General features: G+C 39.7%; 1 protein-coding gene across 2 annotated transcripts in view; it reads left to right on the top strand.

Moving 5' to 3' along the window:
- The first annotated feature begins 12,356 nt into the window (after positions 1–12,356).
- RGS17 (regulator of G protein signaling 17) overlaps positions 12,357–26,390 on the top strand; it is a 53,427-nt gene continuing 39,393 nt past the window's right edge. The window contains exon 1 of one of the 2 annotated variants that reach the window (XM_079331854.1): positions 12,357–12,621. The gene's annotated coding sequence lies outside the window, so the exon portion shown is untranslated. The remainder of the gene's footprint in view (positions 12,622–26,390) is intronic. The other variant, XM_079331855.1, reaches the window with a different exon arrangement.

Genomic DNA, 26,390 nt, shown 5'->3' with positions numbered 1-26,390 from the left:
GGGTCAAGATGGGAGGTCTACCAATGTGGACCTAACAGTAAGTATCCTTATACACTGAAGAGAAAAATATAAATGCATAGGACATCTTTTAATAATTTGAGTTATTCGCTAAAATGTATGCTGATATGTCTATATTTATTTCATAAATTACAAAAGACAATCAGTGATCCACAGGACAGAGAAACTGTGCAGCATCAGTTCATTTTGGGGTCACCAATATCAATGCAGATAAAAATATTTTCAGTTATATTTCAAGCCATTCATGGCAATATTTGGACTTACACAACCCTAGGCCCAGATTTTCTACTGATGTTAATTAATCCTGTTTTAATTAATCCCATTATTTCAATGTCCCTGGGAATCCATTGATTGATATCATGATTGCATAGAGATGTGCAGGCATTTGATTTGCAGGCTTGCAGAAATTTTTTGGGTTCAAGCAACCACGTTGCACAATAAGGAGAAGACAATGCAGAAACCAGAACACACTCCAGGCCAATACACATTACCAATCAGATCATCTTACTCCTGCATTACACATGGAGAATGCTGGAACATTTAAATAGAATCTAGGCTAACACCTAATCATGGTGAAATATTGCCTTAGCTAGGCAGAAAGCAGAGATGCTACAGAGTTCCTAGAGAGAATTAAACCAGCCCTTTCCCTAGGCATAAACTCTGCACTCTGCCTGGTTTCTGTGACCACACTTACTACTGAACTGATAAATGCTGGATACCCTGATTCCAGCAATAACTACAGTAACTTGTCTCCACAGGACAAGCACTGATGTGCTTTTCATATTGCCACACTGGCAAAGAAGTTGGGGGTATCTGAGAGGCTGGAAGGTGACACAGTGGGGACAGGCGACCCCAGCTGACCAAAGGGATATTCCAGACCTTATGACATCATGCTCAGAATATAAACTGGAGGGAAGAAGGATGAAGGAGGAGATATTTGGAGTGATGGAGTTTGATACTTCCCAAGTAACCATTGCAGGTGATGGGGCCCTGCTCCCCTGGAGATGGCTGAACACCTGCCTGCCCATAGGAAGCAGGGAATCAGTGCCTTGGTTTCTCTGCTTGTGTGAGTGGCTTTGGTTTTCCCTATTAAGCTGTCTTTTTTTCAATATGAATTCAGTAGCTTTTATCCCCCCTGATTATCCCTGATACTGCTTCTGGGGGACTGAATGAAGGACTGCCTTGGGCTTGACTCTTGGCTGGAGTTAAACCATGACAGTCTTTTATACAGAAATGTTTAGCTCTCTGCCATCAGCAAAGCTTTGTCCTCAGCTTTTTTTCCTTTTCTTTTTTCCTCCGTCTCATCAGCAAAATTATCCCACTCCTACCTACAATTGCATTTCTTGTGTGTTGATAAGGTTGTTATTCTTTTAAATTGGATGTTCTCAACCCTTGCCTTTTTATTTACTCTGAAATGCAAACTTCATTTCCAATTCCAACACAATAGTTCTACAGAAAAACCCAGGGGATTTCTGAGTGGGTAAGGAATAATATACCAGATTCACTTTAGACATATATATTTTATAAATAAATCACATACAATAGCCTTTGATTTCACAGTCAGGATTTTTTTATATGCTACATTTAGATTTGTTCCATCCCTAGAGCTGTTCAAGGCCAGGTTCCATGGGGCTCTAAACAATCCAATCTGGGGAAAAGTGTCATTGCCCATGGCAAGGGAGTTGAAATTAGATGATTTTTAAGGTCCCTTCCAGCTCATGATTCTATGATTTGACTCATAAAAAAATTGACAGATGGGGCCAGGGCTTAAGAGTTTGGTAATTAAATTACTTGCCTGCCATTTTCTGTATGCACAAAGAGATCACATGGTGATGCAGAAATTCCAACAAATTATAGTCCAGTTGTCAGCACCATCAGAAAAGTCAGACACCTCTCCTTGTATTAAGTTTCATAATAGGATTTGATCTAAAAAACTCTAAAAGATGCTGTTGAAGAAATTGCTCCCAAGCCTGGTAGGAGCTGGGCAGGTGGGGTTTATTGTAAATTATATGAGGTCTGGGAGGCACAGGTGAGCAAATCCCAGGCACAGAAGCAGACTTATAAAAGCAGTTTGCTCAGTCCTATGTAACTGAACTGCATCTTCACCTACTCTTCTACTGCTTGTGAAGCAGAATTGAATTTGTCAATTGACTGAGCTTGTATAACTGAAAGAACAACTTTACCAAAGATCTGAATTTACAAAGGGCTGTTAAAAGAATGACCTGGATAGTTGCTTGAGTCATTTTTTTCCTCAAAATGTTTCCACAGAAAGCCCATAGCACTAAAGGCATTGTGTGTGTGCATGCATGTACAGTGACATTTGTATTATATTCTCCTACAGCCAGTGATTATGTATGTCCCTCAGAGGTTGCTGCTGTGTGTAACACTGTGACAAACAGAGCAGAAATAATTTTTAAAATACACAGGCTCTGCTTATGCTCTTTTTTTACTCTTATTGCTGCTTATTGACAATATCAATCCTCTACTAAGAAAAAAAAAAGATTTTGTATTTCATTGTAGGTTTTCTTGTTCTGTTTTGTTTTGTTTTGTTTTTTTTAATGTTGTACACCAAAGGCCCCTTTCTTGAGTTATGTTCTTATCCATTAAGAATTTATATGAAAAAGAAATGTTTTCATATTACCAACTATGGGACCTAAATGTCTTGTGAATTTCATCTTAATCTAAATTAAAATAGCCCCACTGTTCAACGAATTCTATTAAATTAGGTGGTGTTGTTTTTTTAATTTATAGCCTTTTAACTGAGATCAAACTATGACCATGATTTTAATAAAACAGTAAAACAGTAAATGAATAATAAATAAATAAATAAATAAAACAGTAAGTGAATTAGAGGAAAAAAATTTAAGATGTTTCTAGAAGGTCAGCATTAGAAAAACTCAAGAGCCAACCACATTTCCTTCCTGTTCTCTCTCTGAAAATGAGAGGCTTTGGGGTGCCGTGTTGTTGAGACAAAATAATGAATAATTTCTGAAATATTATTATTTTTAATGTTGGCAACTTTATCTACCTGCTCTTGACAACACATCAGCCATGAGAAATATCTGGATCTCTTCAATAACAGTTGATCAGTTTAAAAAAGGGCGTAGAGTATAAGGTACTTTGATGTTATTTCATTTAAGTGCTTTGATTTGATTCATAAAGTGGTGGGTAGGAATTCTTTGTAGTATTCCTTAGCTCAACTACATTTCCAGATGCTTTACCTCCACTATAGCTCTGATTATATCTTGGGAACAGTCCTTTTTGATTATAGGGTGCCAGTTTTAAACACCCATTTTTCAGGCATAGCTTGCTGTTCCAGTTCTGTTGCCTTCTGGGCTGTGACAAGAATTGCTCTCTAAAATCAAAAAATTCTCAAAAAGATCCTCTTTTCTCTTGTTTCTTGTGTCTGAAGTATTTTATTGGGCAATATCAGCCACACATAATTTTTTGAATTATTAGACTTCACAGAGATTTATTAAAAAAAGGATTGATGTTGAAAAGCTTTAATTTTCTACTGTCAAACTGTGGTGCTATCCACAGCACTTTTATAGCTCGATCTTCTTATTTCTGAGCTGAAAAGATGTTGGTTTTCATTGTGGGGAAGAAGAAGAAACTTGGTGAGCAGATTTTGACAGCATACAAATTTCCAGAGTTTATCAATTATCTTTTATTGTAGAAGATGCAATGAAACCTAATTTACCACTCTGTCATTCTGGATTGTGTTAAATTAAACAGTTTCTAAAGATTTACAGTATTATGCCCTAGATTAGATTCTAAAATTTCAAAAGGGAGAAAAGGTTTTGGCTGATTTCATTTTAGTAGCTTGCAGTGATTTTTTTTTACTGAAAAAAAAAAAAGTGTGTGAGTTCATATTTTTCTGTACAGTGTTATTGGGTCATGTTTATAGATTAAGTTCATCAAACTGCACAATATTAAACAACTGACAATAGCAAGCTCTTTCCCCTTTTTAAAGTGCTGTAGGCATATGTGTTGGAAAATAAAGATGGAGTCTTGTTTAAGAGAAATTATGTGAATTCAAAATTAGAGTGACAGAAGAAAAAAATAAATACAGAAAATTTTTGAGGGCGAGAGGCTAAAAATGAAATAATGAGGTGATGTGGCTGTCTGGTTTTAACTTCAGAATTGTTTTATGATTTTTAAATAAATAAAGACCCATCTAAAAGTCCATAAATAAATGAAGACTAATCCAAGGGTCTACTTAGGGAAAAGACTTTTGACTGATACATAATAACCATGTATGAGTAATAATATGGGAGTAACATGAAGCCTGTTGGCTTCCAGTCAGGTGCTCAGCTCATTGAAACATAATAACAAATTTGGGTGAAAAATTTACAAGCTTTCTTACAATTTGGATTGAAGTTGTAATTGTGATATATTCAAATATAAATGCTTTCAGTTCTTCAAGTAAGGCAAACACCTTTCTCCTTTTCCCTCTAAATGAACCATAAGTTTAGGACATAAAATATTACTTAAAACAATTAGGAATGAAGTCTACAGGATTTTGCATCATTAAAAATGATGCACAGCTGAAATAAAGGATCACTTCCTTTTCTTGTTAGTGAGAGTGCAGTTCCCACTCTTCCAGAGTCATAAAGCCAGAAGTCCATAAGATTGCAAGATTAATAACAAAAAGAAAAAGCTAAACAAGTCCAAATTGAGCCATAAAAATGCCATTTTGCACAAACCAGCATATTTTCAAATTAGTTCTTTAGAAATCACTGGATTTACACCCATTCCCTATCCTTCTGCAAAGTTCCAAAAGCATGAGGGATGCTGTTTATCCAAACCTGATGTAGTTTGCAACAGTGATGCTGAGCAAGGAAAGCTTGGTATAAGTCACGACTTACCAGCTTAGGATTTCCACACAAAAGTGGCAATGGGAAAGAAGAAATGGAACACATCCTACACACCCTAACACCTGCAACTGAGAGAAGAAGCTGAATTGGAAAAAGCAAGCTATATAAAAGCATTCAGAATTTATGCTAATTTTGGGCTGAGTGCAGCAAAACTGCACAGGCACTGGGATGTTTCAAAAAATTTTAAATGGTCTTTAATATGAAAGTTGAGAAGCACCATTCTCTGATCAGCTGCATATGTCACTTGGAGGTCAGCACTATTCTATTGTTCTGGGAGAAGGGCATTGATGTAAAAAGTGTCCTGATCTCTCAGCCTTTGGATAAAGCCATTTCCTTGCAGACAATAAATTTATCATGCAAGAAAATCCATCAGGGAGATTGTCTCTTGATTTTCAGCAGAGAAGTTCAGAAGTCAGGAAGTTGCCACTAAGTTTCCAGTGTCCTGCAGAAGACTTAAATTGGAAGAAAAATAAATGTTATTTTAGTGGAGATTTGACAAAAGCTGCTTTGTATTGGCTTTACTACCAGTTATTCTCAATCAAAACAAAAAGAAGAAAAAAGTGGGTGAGGAGGAACAAAAACCAAAAAAATACAGGCCAAATTTTTTTGGCTGATAATTGCAATGAAAGCCACAGTGTCTGCAGATGGCATTTCCCTTCTGTGAGGGGCATTAAACTTACGGAAACTATTCTTGCTCAAGTAGGTGAAAAACATATTTCTGCACTACCTGTGACCTTACAGCAGGTAAAATCCACACCCATCTACAAAATAACTTTTGGATAGCTAACCTGTGGGCTATATACTAAGCTAAATGAAGGAATTGGTTTTTAAGGACTGATGGAGTTTTCTTTCATAACTTTTATTAGATGGTTATTTTCAAACTGAAAGAATTAGTTTTTTGTTTTGCAAATTCAAAATTGTCTGGCTAGGGCAGTAGCCAGTTCATTGTTCTTGCATCATATACAAATTTTGACATGACGCTGTTTTTCAAATATTCAGACAAGTGATCAGAGACAGCCAAAAGCAATTAGTTAAGAAAATGACACAAGAAGAGCTTCACATTTTCTTGTGGCTGTCAAACTAAATAAGCCCTTGCAGTACATTTTGAGGCCATTTGTTCTGGTTTTATAAAAAATACTCCAATCACTTTTATCAGTCTTTATTGACAAATTCTTAAAACACATTGTATTATCTGAAAGTATTTGTATAAGTGCTTCTAAGGCAGAAGATTAAGTTCATATTTCCATTTATTATTGGCTTGAAGAGGGGATACCCCAAAAGGATATGTTACAGAATACATGAGGCATCCTCCACAAGGACAATTTAATGACATTTAGCTGTTTTCCTGGCTACATCTGCTAACATTGCTTACCTAAATCACCCTGTGTGGACTCTCTGTGGCTGTGCACCATGTTACTTCAAAAAAGTTTCACCTTATACCGCACAAAGAGGAAAAAAGCAAACACTAACCAGAGAATGGTGTCTACATGGTTGCTTGTGTGCAAAGAAAAACACCTTTAGAAAGATCTGACATCCTCTAAAGATGAGTATTAGAAGTAATCGATTGTGTTGCATGATATAATTAAATTATTTGCCCCCACATGGAGGGCACAGGTAGAGCACAGTGGCCAGGTCTCGAGAAGGAGAGCTCTGCCTCCATCTCTTGGTGATCGGGAGGAAGGGCAGCCAGAGGAGACTTTTCATCCGGATTCTTCATTGACCCCAAAGCCAGATGAGCAGATGCTTGAAGGGAGAGGACAGCTGTGCTGTGACACACAGGGAAGCACTAGTAGATTCAACCATGTAAGCTTGTCTCCCAGGGTCTTCCCACCACTGCTGTGGGACCCACCATAACCACAGTCAGAGGTTGTGGTGCTGATCCAAGAAAAGAGCAAGAAGGTATCTAGTTTGAGGTAAGGAATCTTTTCAAATTACTAGCAGATGCTGATTCCCAGCCATTAAACCCATATGAATTTGGCAGGATTCTTCGATATGCAGTGACAAAGAAGGAATCAAGAACAAAGAAATGCCTTTGCAATGGGATATGGCATTTACTGCAGATGCCAACAAAGCTGGCAGGAGAAGGACCAAAGATGAATCCAGATGATAAGCACAGGAGACTTCCCAGCTCCCTGGAACTGAGGCTGTCCCATGTGTCTGGAGATGGTGGGAACACACAAACCCCTGGCACCAGCCTGTGACTGGCACCAGATTCAGGTGGGAAAGTTGCCTGTCTGATGCTGGTGGGCTCTGGGCTGAGTCAAAAGTACTGTCAAACCTAATGTGAATGACTGATAGAGTGATACACCATCCATAACACAGGGAGCTGCTCACCCTGCTCCTTTGAGTGTACAATAAAACTTCTGAGGCTGAGAGCTGTAAAACCTGCCTTACAGGGTGCTGAGGAAAAGTCTCAGCCACAGATCAGACCCTCACCGCCTTGTCACCAGCTGCATAGTATAGGCAGAAATATGCAGGATTAAAACCACATGAATTTCAAAAGCTTCACGTTAAACGACTTGAAAAGATATACCATGACCCTTTATTTCCATAATATAAATAGTTGCTATGGTACATCATGGTTTTTCTTCTTGAAATAAAGCTCTTGATTCTCTCAGAAACTCCAGGTGGTCACCTATATGTGCTCCCAATCCCAAGTCTTGCTGTTGCAACCAACTTTGGAAGAGGAATTAAATATATTTTAAAATTAAAAATGAAATGAAATGGGTTGACTTAAATACTTAATTAAAGACATAAAATACATTTCTTCACATTATACTGAACACATTGCCTGTACCTGTAATAGAGAACAGATACCACCCAAACTCACAAACAAGATCACCAATTTTATTGCAACACTTCCACCTTGTTCTATATTTACTTACAATTCTCCACCCGAAATATTTGCCTTTTTTAAGAGGTGGGCTTGTATTCACCTATATTCTGTGCCTTCAAATGCTCAGAGGTTTTAAGTCAAAGCATACTCTATTGAATTTCAGCAGTATAAGTTCCTGTAGACACTCTTGTGCTATAAGGTAGAGGGGATTTGGGACTTTTTAACTGCTATTATTTACACTCTGACCTTTAGCTTCAGCTTGACTAAGATTTTCATGGAAATATGAAGTAGACCAATTAAGTAAAAACAAAGTATACAGTACAAGTCTTTGTTATTTCATTTTGCCTTCACAAAAATATATGACATTATAAGCTAAGTAAAACACAATGAAAATTACAAAAATTTCTTCTTGAGAAAGCAATCAATATGCTATTTTTATAAAAATTTCTTAAGCATGGAATTACCACTAAATCTCTATATAAGTCTCATATACTGAGAACAAGCATGTGCTTAAAGGCTTTCTTGATTCAAGATCAATTCTTAAAAGTAGTTATTTACTGATAAAACCCAAAGTTTTATAGACATCACATTACAATAATCCCATGACTTCTAAGGATAGGGTGATATTGTGGGTGTCAACATTAAAAAGAAACATTAAAAAGTTTGTGGATAAGCAAGCTATGTAGAAACTAGCATGTTATTGTTTAACCTTAGTTTGGATAATTTATTGTGAATTTGTCAAGATTCATAACCTTGGGATTATCAATCACTAGAAACAGACGTATATATCTGATATCCAAAATACTTCATGCTAAATGTCATTTCTTGAGAGATACAAGTGGGGTTTATGACTCCTAAAATCTTACTATTGGTCCTTTCTGTTCCATGCCACATAAACACCAGAAATGTTTTGCTGCAGACTGTAAAGATCACTTGATTACTGAAGCAAATCTCCATATCCTGCTTCTGTGCAATGAAACATTTTAAAATCTATTCACTCTAGCTGCTAAGGAAGAGGAATGAAATACATTTAGTTTTAGGAATGGTGCTAAGAATCTTTGCCTATCTTGCAATGAAATTTGGTGAAATGGTAAAATGATACCACTTTACTACTGAGCTGTGATCAAGACACCACCAGGACACCTGAAGCCCATAGGAAGCCATTTCAAGCATTAGAGCTATAGTTCAGTTTGGTTTAGTGACATTTTTCTTCTGAGTCAGCAGACTTTTGGTTTTTGGTGGCTTTTGGCACATAATACCAGCCTCTGAAACACTGGTTGCTCAGCCAAAGTTAACAGAAACAGCTGCAAAACAAGATGCCATTATCTCTGGGTCTTGCTCTGAGTAAGCTACAAGAGCATTGCCATCTGTAAAGAGCAGTTCTTTAATAAGGGGACTTCTGAAGCCTTTGTTTCTGCATACAAACAAGCCAAATTATAAATGTCACTTGGGGAAATCTAAAAGTGGACTCTCAGAGACACACTCTCTGTTTGCTCAATTTGCCGCTACTAAAAAAAAAAAATTAAAATCTCCCTACCACTGAGGTGCTGTGTCTGTAATCACATTTACAAGTAAGACAAGAGCCAACTGAAGATGATCATTTCAACTCATTTGCTTTGGGACAAAGAAGAGTTAGGTGTGGGGGTTGTTAGTCTTTTTTCATTTTCATGTTTTTATGTATAGCAACACAGAAAAGTCTATTTAATTCTTTAAATGCATCTTAATAGTGTCAAGTAACTTTTAGACAGCCTGATAGTTATTTAAAAGTGCCATAGCTGAAAAAGAACCATGGTATCGCACAGATATATCTAAGAAGGATTCAAGATTCACTTATTTTGCATGAAGTAGATCATAAATACACATAAATACATCTCTGTAACAGCAGGACATTTTTCTGACCCATTTCTCAGCAGATACTACAAATCTAAGTGTCTTTAAGCTGTTACAGTACTGCTGCTTACAGAGAAAAAATATATATATGATCAGTGTTTCAAACACCTTTTAAATATTTAATTTTGTATCACACTGAGGTCATGCTGGGGCCACAAAATAAGACCATGACTTTATGATCAATATTAGGTCTTCAACTATTGAGTTCTTTAATGTGAGCCTTTGATTTCTTTTACATTGAAGACATGCAGGGAATACTATTAACTGACTGTAATCTTGAAGAGTTCATGACTGTAACAAGTTTTAAATGCCTGGATTTCTACAGGTAGAATATGAAATTGACTGAAATTATATAATCAACTAACAATAGTGTAGACTTAATACCAGAAAATGAGGAACCTACTTTCATGACCATTAAATTCAGTAGGAATTCTACAGACATTTAACCTCACAATGTTGAAGTAAAATGATTTTAGTAGATTTATTTGGACTCTGTTTCAGAAGACCTTCTCAAGTACATGTTATAGATTTTCACAAGTCTTTTATAATCCATTTCCCTTATTTCAGAAGACAGTGACAATTCTTTGGAAAAATAATGCAAACATGTTTTAATTAATTAAAAAAAAAAAAGAAGTGCTAATAAGGAAACCATTTGGATTAAGAAATGCAAAGAAGCACAGAAGAAAACCCATAAACCAGGGAGAGAGGACAGAAAGACCTGGAAGAAAAAGTAATTGAGAGCAAATCCAGGGCTCTAAAATAGGAACAAGGATTAGGCAGTGGCCAGAACAGAGCAGCTAAACAGCTATTGAAAGGAAGTGGGTTTATAAACAGGAGTTCAAGCAACAACAAGAAATGGCTTCAGTGCAGGAAACTACGGTAAATAAGAATGGCTGGGCCTGTTCAGAGCTGTGGGAAACATTAAGAGAGTAATAGAAAATAGAAGTCTTTTATTCACTTAAACATTTTAAACATAGCATTTTCAAACTTGTAGAATTTGATATTTTTCTGATACATGGATAAAATTATTTTCCTTCAATCTCATCCATTACTCAGTCTCCCATTACTGTTTTTCTTTTAAGTTGAACCTCTCTATGTAGATTCTAAATCTGTAGGAGAAGATGCTTGCTATGAGTGATTTCACAGTTTTTGTCAGAGTGGGGCAGTCTTTGTAATATTAAGCAAGTATGAAGGCTGACAGTCTTTACTGAGAAGTCATTAAGTTTCAACATATGAGTTTAAAGCTAAACAACTCTTGAGATTATTTCCTAAATATGGAGGTTTTTCCTAACTGAGGCCTCAGAATAGCACAGGCTCTCTTACAAGCTGTAGAAAGATACTCAAGAAATATTGCAAGCATTGCAAGTAACTAATAAAAACACTGTTAATGATTTAGAGATGTATTTTATCCTTTACAATACTCTTTTGACCACTGTTTCTAGAGACAGAGAATATAACTTAGATTTCCATAAAGACTACCAAATTGTCATGCCAATAACCCTTGGTAATCAGGCAGAGTTGTGACTTCCAGTTCAATGACTTTTTCTCCACAAGGATCAAGATCAGAAGAAAAGAAGTCGTGGTTTTATAGGCAGAGACTTTCAGGGAGATTAACACTGACTTTAGTCCTTGTGAGATTCAGAATTTGAAGCTTCTATCCCAGAAGACAAAAAGTAAGCCAGACAACCATGGCTGCTACTGTCATGCTTGAAATTAGTTGTGTTTTGAATACAGATTCCCGAGAGCCGAGCTGGTTTTGATGTGCCTAAGCTCTTACAGCTCTTATGCAAGCTAGCCCTTACAGACTGCTTTCAACCCTTTTAATTTCAGCCCCAATAACATACATATGATTTTGGCTTCAGTTTTTGCAGCACTCCACTTTGGGCTCTAGATGGGATACAAAGGTGTGTTGACCGCTTTGTGAAGAGAATTGATACACATTGATGGCAAGCCACAGAACCACTTTAATGCAGCCTTGTGCCTTTTTGTACCATCTTGCCAGACTGTTTTAGTGAAGTGGTAAATATAGTGATGCATCCTCTCCTGAAATATTAACATTTCTGGATTCATGGCATGAAATAACAGGACCCAGATGCCAAATATGTATTTTTCCAGTGCTTTTACCTGGAGGCGTATCAGGCTCCAGATTTTTAAGGTGCAGAAGGAAAGCTAAGTTCTCTAATGAGCCAAAATTTGGCAGCTGGAGTTTGGAAAGGTAGGACTAACTAGCTGGCAAGACCTGGCGGGATTCAGGATTCACAGCCAGACTTTCAGAGCATCCTGGTCTTGATTCTTACAGTTGACAGATCCACGCAGACCCACTCTTGTTCTTCACTCGGAAATTGTGCTTCAGGTGCGCAACACCAAAAAGTTACTTGGCCACTGAACCCCTGCCTCTCCCTCGGCTTCAGAGGAGAATGAAGTGCTGGACAGCGGTTTACGGAGTTTTTATTTTTCAAACCTATCTGGACACCCCGACGTGGGGACCAAAGCACAAACCAAACCGCAGCCCAGCACCTCCAGCGCTGCCCTGCCCGCCCGGCCGCGTGTCGCGCCGCTGTCACAGCTGCCAGCGCCCCGGCGGGGACGCGGCCGCTCCGGGCCGGCTGCCGGGAGCGGGTGTCGCTGCGCCCTGCGGCGGGGCCGGGCCCGGGGCCATGCGGGCCGTGACTCACCGGCGGGGCCGAGCGGGGGAAGTCCCGCAGCCGCCGGGCTCCGCCGCCGCTGGCAGAGCGCATGTGCGGGGCTCCCGGCTCCGCGCCGCTCCTCGCACCCTCCCGCCCTCCTTCCTCTCCGCCGCCCTCCCTCCCTCTGCTCCCGCTCTCTCCGTGTCCCCCTCCCTCCCTTCCTCCCTCCCTGCCTGCTGCCCGCCTCCCTCCCTCTCCCCGCCGGCTGGGTGCTGAAGTTGGGCGGATGGCAGCGGAGCAGCTGCGCTAGGGGACGAGCCGCGCCAGCCCTTCCCGGGATCGCTCAGCGCCAACTGCACGCAGCCGGGCGGGGGTGGGTAAGGCGCTCCGCGCTTATTTCAGCCCGAACCGTGACAAACGGCACCAAAATGTCTGCTTTATAGTGATGCAAAGGGTGTGTGCGGGGGGATAACCACGCCGACCGAAGGGAGTGATGTGGGGGGGAAGAGGAAAAGGAAGGAGGAAGACTAGAGGATGGTTGGATGGATGGATGGATGGATGGATGGATGGATGGATGGATGGATGGATGGATGGATGGCGGGCGGTAGAGTGCAACACAGGGAACAGGCTGTGTGTAAGCGTGCCCGTGTGTGTGTGTAACAACGGGCGGCTCGGGCGCCGAGGTTGCAAGGTGGAGTGTGTGTGTGTGTGTGTGTGTGTGTGTGTGTGTGTGTGTGTGTGTATGTGTGTGTGTGTGTTTGTGTATGTGTGTGTGATGCACAAAGGGTTGGGAAGAGGTGTCGCCGGGCTCTACCCGCGTCCCCCCATCTCCGCCGCCCCCCGGTTTGTGCCGGGGATGCCGCGGGGTATCCGCCGCGCCGGGCCATGCTGCCAGCTCGCGCAGGGGAGGGATGGGCCGCCCCCGGGGAAGCCGGGGCACGGGCTGCCGGTGTGACAGCCGCCAGATCGGAGGCGAGGCAGCGGTCCTCCTGTCTCTCCTCTTGACCTTCCCCTGCCTGTAACATGGGTCTGCTTCGCGCGAGGAGAGGTGGTGTGATTTTTATTAATATTATTGTTGTTGTTATTATTTCAAACCGAGGAACCGGCGGAAGGTGAGGGTGAACAAGCGAGTCGTTGCTCTAAGATCAGGAGTTGCTTTCCCATCCTTCCCTCCCTCCCTCTGCCCCCTTTCTCGGCTGCCTCGCCGGGCCGGGGCCGGGGCACCCCCGCGGGCAGCGGCGGCGGAGCCCCGGGCGGCACCCAGCCTCCCCCGCCCGCCGTGCCCTGCGGCACCGCCATCCATCCCTCCCTCCCTCTGCCCCGGCCTCCTTCCCGCCCCTCCCCTGGAAATGCCGGCGGGAGGCGGCGGGGAGGAGCAGGTGGCGGGGCAGGGATGCTCCCGGTGCGCCGTGCCCGGCTCCGGGCGGCGCGGGACAGCGGCGCGGCCGCGGGCGGAGCGGGGCTTCCCCGCCGCTGGGAAACACCCGGCGCTCGGTGCGGCGGGGATGCGGAGCGCTGCCCCAGCCCCGCCGTGTGCCGCTCCTGCGGGGCTGCGCCGCGTCTCGGCATGGAGCCGCCCGCAGTTCTGAACGCCGAGATTGCCTCGGTCGGCTGCCAAGCTAACATTCGTCTCTATCTCTTCCTGTTGATTTAGAAGGAAACCTTACTGGGGCTGTCATGCTTAGAAACAGCAGGGGTGAAATTTATGGTTTTCGGTATTCGGTTTCTTCATTTCTGTATCTGGATTTTCACCAACGTGTGTCATAGGTTTGCAGCCAGATGCTTTTGCAAAATGGATGAAATCTGAAATACCCTTCTAGGTTAATATAAGTAAGTTGCATATTGGCTGGCAATGCTAGTATGGGTAACAGTTGAAAAATAGCTTCCTATAAATGTAATATTCATGCATTAGAAATGTGGGGAGTTCTATAAAGGAAGCTGATTCTTTTTCTCATCAGTGGATGCTGGTGTCATAATCCTTACAGAAATCACTGGGAAATTTACCTGTGCCACAAGCCATTAAGGCAAACAAACTCTTTAGCCTTTATAGAGAAACACTGTTGCACACTGTTATCACTGTAATCAAATACATATTTTTATTCTATGTCATACCCAGAAAAAACAAGGTCCTAATAAAAGATGAGTGAGCCCCACCCCAGTAAGTTTATGGCCTAAGACGCAAATGCTATGATACACACAAGTACTTGCCTCCCTGAAATAACGTGAGCACTGAACCATTTAAATGCCTTTCTCCATCAGGGCCTTAGATCCTTTTAAGTAGCCAAAATAAGAACATAATTTAATTAAAAGAATACGATCAAATAAATTGCTATAGTGAGTTGAACATCTAGTCCAATATCCTGGCTCTGACTACAGTCATTAGCAGACGCTGGAGGGAGAAAAACGTAAGAAACAGAACTGGCATACAGGGATCTTTTCCTGGCATATCCTTTCAAGTTTCAGCAACACATAGAACATGAATTTCTTAAACTGGAGTTTGCTCTCAGACCACTACATTTAATAAATGTTGAGTTTCCGTCCTCCCTTTTTAAAACTCTGTTTATGCTTTGGTCTCAATCCCATTCTGTGGCAATGCGCACCATAATTTAATTATGATTTGTGTGAAAAAGCACTTCCTTTTGTTTACTATGAGCCTGCTGCCTGATAATTTCACTCAGTGCTCCTTAGCTTTCGTATGTGACAAGGGGCACATACTGTGTAAAGTGCCAGGAGCATCCTCTCAAGCCAGAGCAGGTACAGCACTGGCACATCAGGTCCCTTTATTTTGCTTACCACCAGAGGCCTGCCTGGGAGTGTGAGGCTGTACTCAGCCCTTGGTCTTTATCTTGAAATCTACAGATAAGAATAGTTATCCTTCTTCTTGTTATGCAACATGGACGCACATGCACAAAGAATTGCCCTGAACCCATGAACTCCTTTCCAGAAGGCTACTGAAAAGCTGTCTGCTGAAAAATACTCCAGCACTATTGATTTGAATTGGAATCTGACCGACAGCTTGGTGAAAAATTCCCTACCCCAATGCAGTTTTCTAACTACCCTGAAGAGAAGATGAAATATTTTATTCTTAACTGCAATTCTTGTTTTTTAACAACTATATTAAATACAAAATGCAAGCTATATGTCAAGGGACATACATACATATATACATATACATATACATATACATATACATATGTGTATATATATATATATATATATATGAACTCTGTACATTTGAAGTAGCATCATTTTCTAATTGTTCTGTGTAATGTTCATTATAAGGATGTCCATATTGACAACATGCACAGTTTGAAAAAGAAAGTTTAAATGTCCCATAAAATGTAGCTGATTTATGTGGAGCTATAACACAATTTCTTCTTCAGAAGAGTACTCCTGAGTTCAGTCCTGCTTGAGGAGACCAACACTGATCAGGTCAGACCAACACTGCAGAATACTGATCTCAGCTGTAGCACCTCTTTGATTTTGATAAGAATAATAAAGGAACAAGAGACCAGAGAACTACCAAAGCACAACCCAAACCCAAAGACACAGAAGTTCTCACAGTTTTAATTCAGCAGCAGACACAACTTGGAGCAACACAATCCACAACATAACGTGATGAAGCAGAGAAGTGCAGAAACCCATGAGCTGTGAAATTCTTCACAAAAAATAAAATGCTGGAAATCTGAGATGTGTTAATCCCCATCTCCCAAAAGACTAAAAGAAGGAGAGATATTGTTATAGGGGCAGATAGGAGTAATGTCAGCCAGTCTCAGACTTAAGCCAGTCTCAGACCAGACATGATTTTCCACTTACAAATGGTGTGTATATGTCTGTGTGTGTATATGTAGAAAAACATATATATATATGCGTAGATATATATATGTATATATATGTGGCATATATATTTTTATTCACTAAAAATACATTATCTTAAATAAATTCTACAATCCTAGTAGTTTTAAATAGCACTTTCTGACTTGTATGCTTCACATGCATGCCTTTAAGTATGAACATATGGAGATTCTTCTGAGTACGCCAGAAGTGTACTAAGTGAAACAGTATTAGCTCTTACAGAGATGTTCATTACAGTTCCATTAGCTCCCTCCTGATCATGTCTTTGTGATGTCAGGGATTAACTTTGCACTCATACCAAGATGTCAGCTTTTTTAGTGAAAAATATATCCTTAACATACCAGTACTGCTTAATTTGTGAATACAGGATGAGTTTTCTAAGAACATAAAATTCATGTGCTAATTGGCTAGAGCTAAAATTCATTAAAAACTAAATCCTTCACAAAATTTAGCATTTCTTTTGACATACTCTTTGTTCTAATTAGTTTTTATAATGAAATAATGCAATTAAACTTTCCATACCATTAATTCATTAAAAGCTTGTGCATAGGGTATGAAAACAAATGAATAGATTAAGTTGTAATTAAGTTTATCTGTTCATGGTTATATCTAATGGCTAAGGCTACACAGGCTGTATGTAGATTTGTGTGAATAGCTTTGCTGCTGACTCCTGGGGGTCCACTGAACCCTCCAAAGAAGCCCAGTCCTTCAGCTTGGCACCTCTGCAGGTCTTGGCTGCAGAGGGTGTGAGAAAGTGAGCTGCATGCCTGTCTCACTCTGACTCTCTGGGAAGCTGACCATTTCAGAGAGGTCTTTTCTAGGGAGATTTTGTGTCTCCACTTGAGGTCGGGTATTGGCTCTCCAAAGGCTCTCCTTGGCATTGCTGCTGTCCCTAGCGTGTGCAGAGAAAGCAGCCAAGCAGTGTGACTGTGGCAGGCACCTTGGGGAATGCTTGAAGCACACAAATAGATGAACTCAGGGTCTGCTCTGCTCCTCCTGCCCAGCCACCATGTAGCCTTGTAACCTGTGCCTTGACCAAACCAACATAAGGGGCTTGATTCCCTAGTGTGCTTTCTCTGATTTGCACTGCTCCAGTGATGTAAAATAGATGTAGACTCAATTTAAATGATTTGTGTGCTTTGAAAAATTTGTGTTGTTCTGGTATATTTCATGAATCCAGATTTAAATAAAGGTATTGTAATCAATTTAAGGTTGATTCTATCGTATCATCATAAAAATTTTGAATCATGCTTTGGCTTTATGTTCTTTGCTTATAAAATATAAATGAAATGCATCTTAACTTCCATACAATAGAAAATTTTCATACATTATTTACTTGCAAGCAAATGGCAGCAAGTTCTTTGAAATCAGTAAATACCTAAATAGAATGTATGTGGAAAATTGCAGGTAGGGAGATAGAAAAAAAATTTAATAAAATCTTAAATCCAGCAGCCAAGCATTAAAAACATGCACACATCTTAAACACTTTATCTGTGCTGCATAATCTTTCTTCATACAGAAGCAATTTATATCTAGCCTAGGTACTTCAGTAAGAAAGAGGTAAATTAGACAGTGATGCATTAACACTGTAGCCTCTGCTACTGAAGCAGCTTCATTTGTAGCAGTTTTGCTGCTCTCTCCAGTGATGCCAGCTCTGTGCTTGCTGAAATAGGAGATATCACAAGCTGAACCACTGTATGTAGCCCATCTCTGTACATACAGACTAGCAGAGACTAGCACAGTAGTGCTGTCTTTGAAGGACACAGCCACTCTGTCTCAGATCCCTGATTAAGTTCAAGTAAGACTTGAGGTCTTTTTTTGTTTTAGGAGAGCTGAATCTGGTTTGAGCAGTTCTGCTGTATTATGTTTTTGCTGTATTATGTTTTGCTATGCTGTGGTATGCTGTAACAAGGTCTTCATTTATCATCAGCTCATGTCAGTTGAAGTAAAATAATCCTGTGAGAGAAAGCAATTAAACCCCAGGAAGCACGGATGAGGCTGTCACGGTATCCTTAGCACAGCACTTTTATAGCTGCTTCCAAGACCAGGTTGGATGTGGCTTTGAGCAACCTGGTGGGGGGGTGGAACTAGGTGATATTTAAGGTCTGTTCCAACCCTAACCACTCTGTGATTCTGTGATTCTCTGGTACTGTGGTTCAGACAGCTTTCAAGAGAGAGATCTCAGAACAGTGAGCACCCTTAGAGGTGGCGTGTTCTAGGCATGCTGCAGCTGTGGCAAGGAGCTGCAGGAAGTTCTGACATTTCTCACAGCACCACTGCCTGGTTCATATCACCATATATATGCTGGTCTCATAGAAGTTTAAATTTGAGGGAGGTCATAGAATGTCTGGGCTGGAAGGGCCACTACAGATATTTTAGTTGCAGTTCCCCTTGCCATGGACCAAGACGCCCTCCACTAGACTGATTTGCTCAAAGGCCCATCCAACCTGACCTTGAGCACTTCCAAGGATGGGGCATCCTTCTCTTCTCAGGGCAACCTGTTCCAGTGTCTCACCAGCCTCACAGTGAAGGAATGTAAACTAAATTTTTAATGCCATGGTTACTGTTTATGGTTTGCTTAATGGGAAAAACCTTCTGAAGTAAGGAATTTCTTATCCAATCTGCCTTAATTTGACAGTACTGCAGACAGCACATGCTCTCTGATATTCACATTGCACCAGACCTTTGAATAGTGTAGATTCTTCTCTCTCAATGATTTGCATCATATGAAAATTGAGAACAGTGAATAATAACTTCCTGTACAAGAACTTCACAAGTAGCCCTGATTTAATGAATGTAGGTGGGAAGTGTCATCCTAATTACTCAGTGTCCAAAAGGTACTTTTATTTCCAAGCCTTATTATCTTCAAAAATTACAAAGTCCTACAATATTAATCAGATGCTCCATAGCTTTCAAGATGGGTTTGAGAAGAGTGAGATGTAAAAGTTATTTTTTTATAATTCATGTAGAATGGTTTAAAAATATATCTACTGTGTTGTAATGCAGTTGTCTTGTAATGGTCTGATAATTTAACTGGTACAGTTTGATATATCTGATAACCTGGTAACTGGAATCTAATATGTAGAATTATATGTAATACATTTGTCCAAGTATTTTTATAAACACTTACAGACCCTCAGAACGTAAAAACCCCAGATGGTGTTAATTGACAGAGTCTCAGCTGTATGGTAAGCGTTGCGCTGATCAGAATAAACAAGGCTGTTTTCAAATTTTTGATTATTTGATATGTAAAATTAAGTCAGAGAACAACCACAAAAGAAATAAGTACTTGTGTGGTGAGAATCTTGAAAGGATAGAGGGAATACCTACACCCAGTGAATGCAACTACTTCATAAACTACGACATTAGGAAGGCAGTAGCTTTGAGCTGATAGCTCATGTAGGACAGGGCACTGATCAGTGATTCTGCATACAGGAGTCTGACTGTTTATTGGATTTGTCCCCAGCTCTCTCTGCAGAAGAACCATCCCATATCCAGTATCTGTCTCAAAGCCTATGCCTGCAGTGCTGATTGAGGTCTAGGGCAGAGATAGCTGACAAAGTTCAGACACTTGAAAAATCTAGTTAAAGCAGCACTAACAAGAAAGTTACCTTATTCTACCTGTACTATCTGTATGTCATCTTGCATCCTGCAGTACAGACTACTCAGAAACTGAGACATGCACTCCTGAAATTTTTCTTTTTTTAACCTAAATGACTCCTGAAGACATTTACCACCAAATATGTTCCACCCTCCTTCAGCTGTGGTCTTAGCTCTTCTTAACCTACTTCAGTTGATCAGTAACCATCTAAGGAAATCACAACTGTTGTTTCAATAGCAGTCAGTGCTAAAATACAGAAGTAACATGTGTTTATGTGACTGTCTTTAAGATTTCAGTTTTATGTAGTCAAGGTAGCACAACTCCTGTGGGTGCAGGATTGGACTGAGTACTTTTTCTAATTGCCGAGACTCTCCATTTTTTTGTTAGGAGTCTCAGGTTTTTTCTCTGAAAACTACCAGAAAACTGAACTTTTGCACCAGGACTTGATTGTCTATGTACTGTGTTCTTAGAATGGTCCCAGACCTGGTTGGAAAGTTACCACATTCCAGGGATCAGTCCCAATAAAACACTAATATGAGACTGTCCTGTTATGCAGAGCAGGTCACTCTAATTGTATGAATGAAACTAAATTGCCCATTTAGCCTCAGAGGCAGAGTTTCTTTCCAGTACAGGTACATCACATCTCTTCAGGAAGGCCTCTGCCTTTGGCCTGCATTCTTTCTTCTCAGGAATATGATATTAACCAAAGGAAACTGTGCTTGCTGAGATTTACTTAACAATGGATGCAGATCATCTCAAGTCAGTAACTTATTTTTGTTAGCTTATGTTGTTCCATTGATATTCACCTACCACAACCAAGAACACTGCAGATTTTTATGGTTCTTTTTATTTTGTTCACAACAGAGGAGTAGGTTGTTAGGTTGTATAAACGAACATATGCTTGAAGGATCTGGTTTGTAACACACCTGCTTAATAGTTATTCCCCATGTTTAATTTCAGACCAAGATTCAGCTTTAATACATTTAATCTTTATCATGCTGAATTCTACCATGTTTATTCTAGAATCACAATGTTGTGTTCACTAAAAGTAGTCAACATATTTATATTGACAGTACCATCAATTTGGCAATCTGATATAAAATATTAATATAACCATCTCATACCCATCTCAAATATACATGGCTTTAAAAATTGCATTTAACATAACTGATATTGAATGGCTTTAACTATACTGAGCTCACTCAAGTCCTTTATCTGTCTATTAGGATTCATATTCTATCAAACCTGTGGGACAAGGATGTTATGATTTATGCTCAATATTAATTTTTTTTCATGCATAACAGGCGAGAGATATGTTTGAACATATTTTTAAAGAAAGTGTAAAGTTTAGGAAAGGTGAGTTGCTTATATCTGTATGTGCATGAGGTAACAGGAAAATTATATATCTTGTATGATCTTACTTCTGCTGAGCATTTTTCTTGGTCAGGCATATAATGCTGTGGCAAATACAGTGTCCTGGTTTCATACAATGTGACCTTTCAAGAACTTTCTAGAAAATAGAGAATCCAGAAAGATGAAAATAGTAAAAGAGGTGACTGCTCATTATATTATTATTATTCTGAGAATCTAGCAATTTAGCAAGCATAAATAAAGAACACATTGTGAAAAGACTATTATTCATGTCCTTCCAGATTTTTGGGATTCAGACCTAATAAGTGCTTTTTAATCATTCCATCCTGCTGTCTTTTCTACAAGCTCACTTTTCAAACAATCACTAAATTACCTTTACATGCTAAGACAACAGCACTGCTTTTCACAGAGCAGAAATACAGATACACATGAATTAAGCAATTAGAGGATCACACAGTAAAATAGTGGCAGATGCAGAAATTAAACATATGGAGCAAAATTGTTGTTGATTTCAAGGGTTAAAATCTAACACTAAGAATCTTGTCTCCTACTCCAGTTTCCCTGTTACCAAAGTAATGCTCATATATAATCACCAGAGAGAGCTTAAGATCCAGAAAATCTCTAGACCCAGACAATTTCCAGGACAAAATTAGGAATTTGCAGCTGAATGAGTAGTTAGTCTTTCTGATCAAGTGTTCTTACTCATTTGATGTGACCAGAATGACCAGGGTAAAACCTCTCCAATATGCTCCATTGAATTTGTAATCTAAATATCAATATAAAAAATATAAATTAGGGCCATGTTAGAAAAAAAAAAAAATTGCTCCATAAGCAAAACACTGCAAAAACATGAAGACTTTGGATAATTGAGCAATGTAGACCTGCATCTAAAAAATGAAAAAGAGAGCATATGGCAAATAGCATGGGATACCTTCTGCATAGATGTATGCCATAACTCTCAGCTCATTAGTTCTTTAAAAATACGTGGGATTTTGGGGATCCATTAAACTGCTGCCTCTAGATCTGTCATCCTCATAAAATGACTTAGCTCCAGTATAGTCAACTCAGTCCTGTTCATAACATAATAGCACCTGTTCCTAACTTTACCAAATTATGCATTATAAAATCTGGGCCCATTTGTTTTAGCTTGATTGTTTTTTGACATGAGTTCCTGTAATATCATGGTTATATAGTATTTTTACAGGTAACAAAAGTTAGTGCATACCTAATAGTCAGTGCACACCTAATTCTAATAATGAAGGCAGCATACAATTTCTAACCCCCAATTACTCTGAATTTCAACAACATTTCTATCTTGGATGCAATCAGGACTAAGGGAGATGCATTACTCAGTCCATATCAGCATATAGTTTATATATGCTTATATATATTTCTTTGTAATTTAGCCTCAGATGCTTGGAAATAGTTGCTTTCTAGTTATCACTGTGAGAGGACACACCATGGGCTGTGGCATAAATTACCACCAATCAACTTCTCCAGCAAATTTCCTGTGAGGTATGCTGATGGCCCAAGTAAATGCAATTTAGTTTATTTTTTAAAGAAAAGAAGTAAGTTACTGTATATCCCTGGGAAGATGGAGGAGAGGTCTCCATGAATTCAAGAAAATATGGTCTAAAAGTGCTTTCATATAAGAAGACTAAATTTCGGAAAGCGTAATTGATTGCAGATCCAGCTACAGATAGGAGACAGTTCATAGGGGTTTTAAGACTCCAAATAATTGAATTGCTATTAATGTTCAAGGCATTTTTCCATTAAATTGAGTGGACTTCTATGGCAGAAACTATTCTTACACCCAGTGCTAGTCATCATTCACATTTCAAGCACGGGATTTTAAGGTTCTGTTTAGGGCTTTGTTAAGTATAAATTGTTCTGATGAACAGTGAGATCATACACAACAAGGGGACTGAGTGCCAGAGGCACCTAGATTTTTACTGCTTAATATTCAGTGAGGTACTATCTGGAATAATCTAAAGACAGTAATGTTTTATGTTTTAAAGTTAAGTTGGGTACTATTCATACAGCAGACTGACGTTTTTGTTGGTTTGTTTCTACATTAAACCTTGAGCTATTTAGGTGAGATACTGTTTTAAATTGTACTGTTTTAAACAGTCCTGTTCTCTGGGGTGGAGAGTGTATCCAGCTGGGTAGGAAGGAAATCAGCTGCTATTGAACCAGGCAGGCAGTGTGTGCTCAGCAGCACTGTGTTAGGCTGCTGTTCAGTAGCAAGGCTGATTCCAGCAGGTGCCACAGTAGCAACTTTAAGAACATATGAAGGCATGCTGAGAGAAAAACCTTGATTAATTTAATCCCAAACTGCCTATTTCCATCAACCAGTTCTCACTTTTTCTCTCCTTCTCTTGATCAAATTGATATTAAGAGCAGGAAGTCTTGTTTTGTTTTGTTTTGTTTTGTTGTTGTTTTGAGTTTATGGGTTTTTTTGGGGTTATGAGAGGGAAGGAGATTGTTTGGGTTTTCTTATTTCATTAGGTTTGGTGGGTATTTTTTGTTTTGTTTGCTTGTTTTTTTACATCTATTCTTACCCAGAGGCAGCTCCACATCTCCTGTTGAAAACCTTTTTCTCATTCCCAGCCACATTCACTCAAAGACTGCTTATTCTCCATTTGCTCTTGTGCAATGATCCATATTAAATTGTTCTCCCTCCCTTCCATTTGTTCACCTGACACATTCATATGCCTCCCCTTTAAACATTTGTCCCAGAAACTCTCTTTAGATCAAATGGACATGAAAAAATGAACACTCAGAATGCAGAATCCGTATCTTGTGAAACAAGGGGGCTCAAATATCCTGGCAGCACAGTCACAAAACTCCTCCTCCAGCCTTTTCCCTTCCTAACTCATCTGTGGGGCTCCCTGGAGCAGAAAGACAGTAAAGCCTGTGTGACTGCTCCTTGAGCATTCTCTCCTGTTTATGTAAGGGCATTCCCTTGATAAGGAGTATTCAAGGTGCAGCTTACACCTGAAGGAATCTTAGAAGTGTGCTGCTTGAATTTCAATGCTGTGTGACCCAGTGAATAGTGGCAGCAAAACACATAAGGTCATGTGTATAAGAAGAGATTTACTTACCTACCTACATAAACTTTGGGCAACCTAAAGGCTCTTTTTTTTTGTTTGTTTGTTTTGGTCCATCATCAAAATACATTTCCATGTTGATTTGTATGCAAAATAGCTTCAGTATTATTATTCAGTATAATTTCTCTTCTCAGACAAAACAGCTCTTTCAGGAATCTCTTCTGTATCTTACTTAAAATTTCTTCTCAATCTTGGCATCCTATGGAACTAGATAAAGATGTAAAATTTTAGTGTAGACATGTACTAGTCTAGAAGAGAAGGATTCCAGCAATAGCAACTGCATTGCAAGTGCATTGGTTCACCTACATGAGATTGCACAGGACAAACAAAAATGTCATAATTTTGATTTGTTGTCCATGACTCACTTTGTAAAGAAAAGTCAGATCACAGGAGAAAATTAAACGTTTGTCGAGGAAATGAAGAATTTGGGTCGCTAAGATGAGTTGCTGATTGTTGGTGATTGTTCTCAGACTTCTGTTATGTTGACCCACTTGCAGACTTGAATGGAGACTGATCACTCTTCTCTGTGACTTCTCAGAGTCACATCTAGAAAGTTGTTTTTAGAGCCAAGGAGAGGTTTGAACTGACAATAACCACACCATATCTTAATGTTAACATCCTACCTGTTATTATGTGAAAAATAGTGCTATCTCAGGACAGGCACTTCACTTAAAAAAATAATTTGCTGCACCCAAGCATTTGATGGCTGAATAAGGATCAAACATTTAATCAGCAAGCATGTCTGCCTCCCACGCTCTCCTGCAATTATAACGTTCAGTTTACTTTTTCTATTTAAAAATAATTGTATTATTCAAACAAAAATAAAACCATTCAGAAAAGGTCTAAATTTGGCTTTCAGACTCAGATTTTGAATGCCTGGTCACTGCTTCTGAGTGAGGTATAATGGAAATTGAAAGGTCAGTGCTATTAGCACATTATAAACATTTCCATCCACATCTCCTTCCTAAGATGTTGCATGGATGAAATACCAGCAGGCAATGTGTGTCACATGTATTGTCTATGTGTGTCAGAAAGCCGTTCCCTGATCAGAAGGAGCAGCCACTCTGAGGTCATAGGTATGCATACACTATTTATTAAAGGCAGTATGAAGTTCAGAGACTCCCAAAAAGCATGTAGGGACAGCACTGAGATGGTCTGGCAGCCCAAGATTAGCCCTTATCTTTCGAGTGTCCAGTGGATGGTCCTCCATCAGGCACTGCATGTCCCACCTGAGTGCCTGAGCCTCCCTGGCCCTGCTGCTGTTGTGATGCCACACACAGGCACAGCTAATCTTGCCATCTTGTTCCCCAGAGAGAAAAGGGTTCCTCAGCACATACTTATTCTTGCTAGGACTCTAATCTGCAACTCCCCAAAAAGAAAATTTCACGTGTGTATTTATACAGAATACTGTTGGCAAGGATATCTAACCTGCCAGTCTTTCTTCAGAAGTCATGGGTCATACCACAATTATAGCTGTAAGGCTGTAAGTTAAAGTGAATCCAGAGAAAGAAACTTCCAGGAGTTTTGAGACATTTAGATTGTCTTTGAGAAGCATTTAAAAAATATTCTCCGTGAAAGTATCCCAATACTTGCCTACAGGTCTACCCCAGTGAGGAAAGATGTTAGTCTGAATCAGTTATTGCAAGGCAATACTCCTTCCTACATTTCCCCCCTGTGAAACAATAAACATGAACATAGGCATTCACCCTAGCAGAAAAATCTGCAAAATCTTACTTTGTGACCAGACATGCAGGTGGTTCAATTTAATTCTCAATAGTTTTTTTTTCACAAAGCTAAAAAAATTCCCCGAAGGAAGAAGTGCTTGAGTCAGCTCCACAGAGAACAGAAGTTTGTCCTATTCACTAGCTGGGATGAATCTTCTATTGAGATGCTAAGTGTTGTTTCATTGCTTTCCATACAGCCTTTCCATAAGATCTAAAGAACTTTTTATGCCACATTTATATTCATTGTGAGATTTTTGCCCCTGGCTCTCCAGCTGTTTCCTTGCTTACATCCTGAGGCAAGAACTGCTGAACTTGGGGAGCAGGAAGACAGAGTTATTGACAGGGAGAGACAATTTTAGAGTGTGTACACCTCAGAATTGGCTATCCAGATGTTCCAGGTGAAGGGACAAGTCTCAAGACCAGAAGTAATAACCAGCACAGACTGAGAGAACACAGAGAAGTTGAAAAGGACCTTTAAAGT

The sequence above is a fragment of the Erithacus rubecula genome, assembly GCF_903797595.1.
Source record: "Erithacus rubecula genome assembly, chromosome: 2".
In the NCBI taxonomy this organism is placed as follows: Eukaryota; Metazoa; Chordata; class Aves; order Passeriformes; family Muscicapidae; genus Erithacus; species Erithacus rubecula.
The sequence above is the reverse complement of the archived record's forward strand: the minus strand, read 5'-3'. Positions and strand labels throughout refer to the sequence as shown.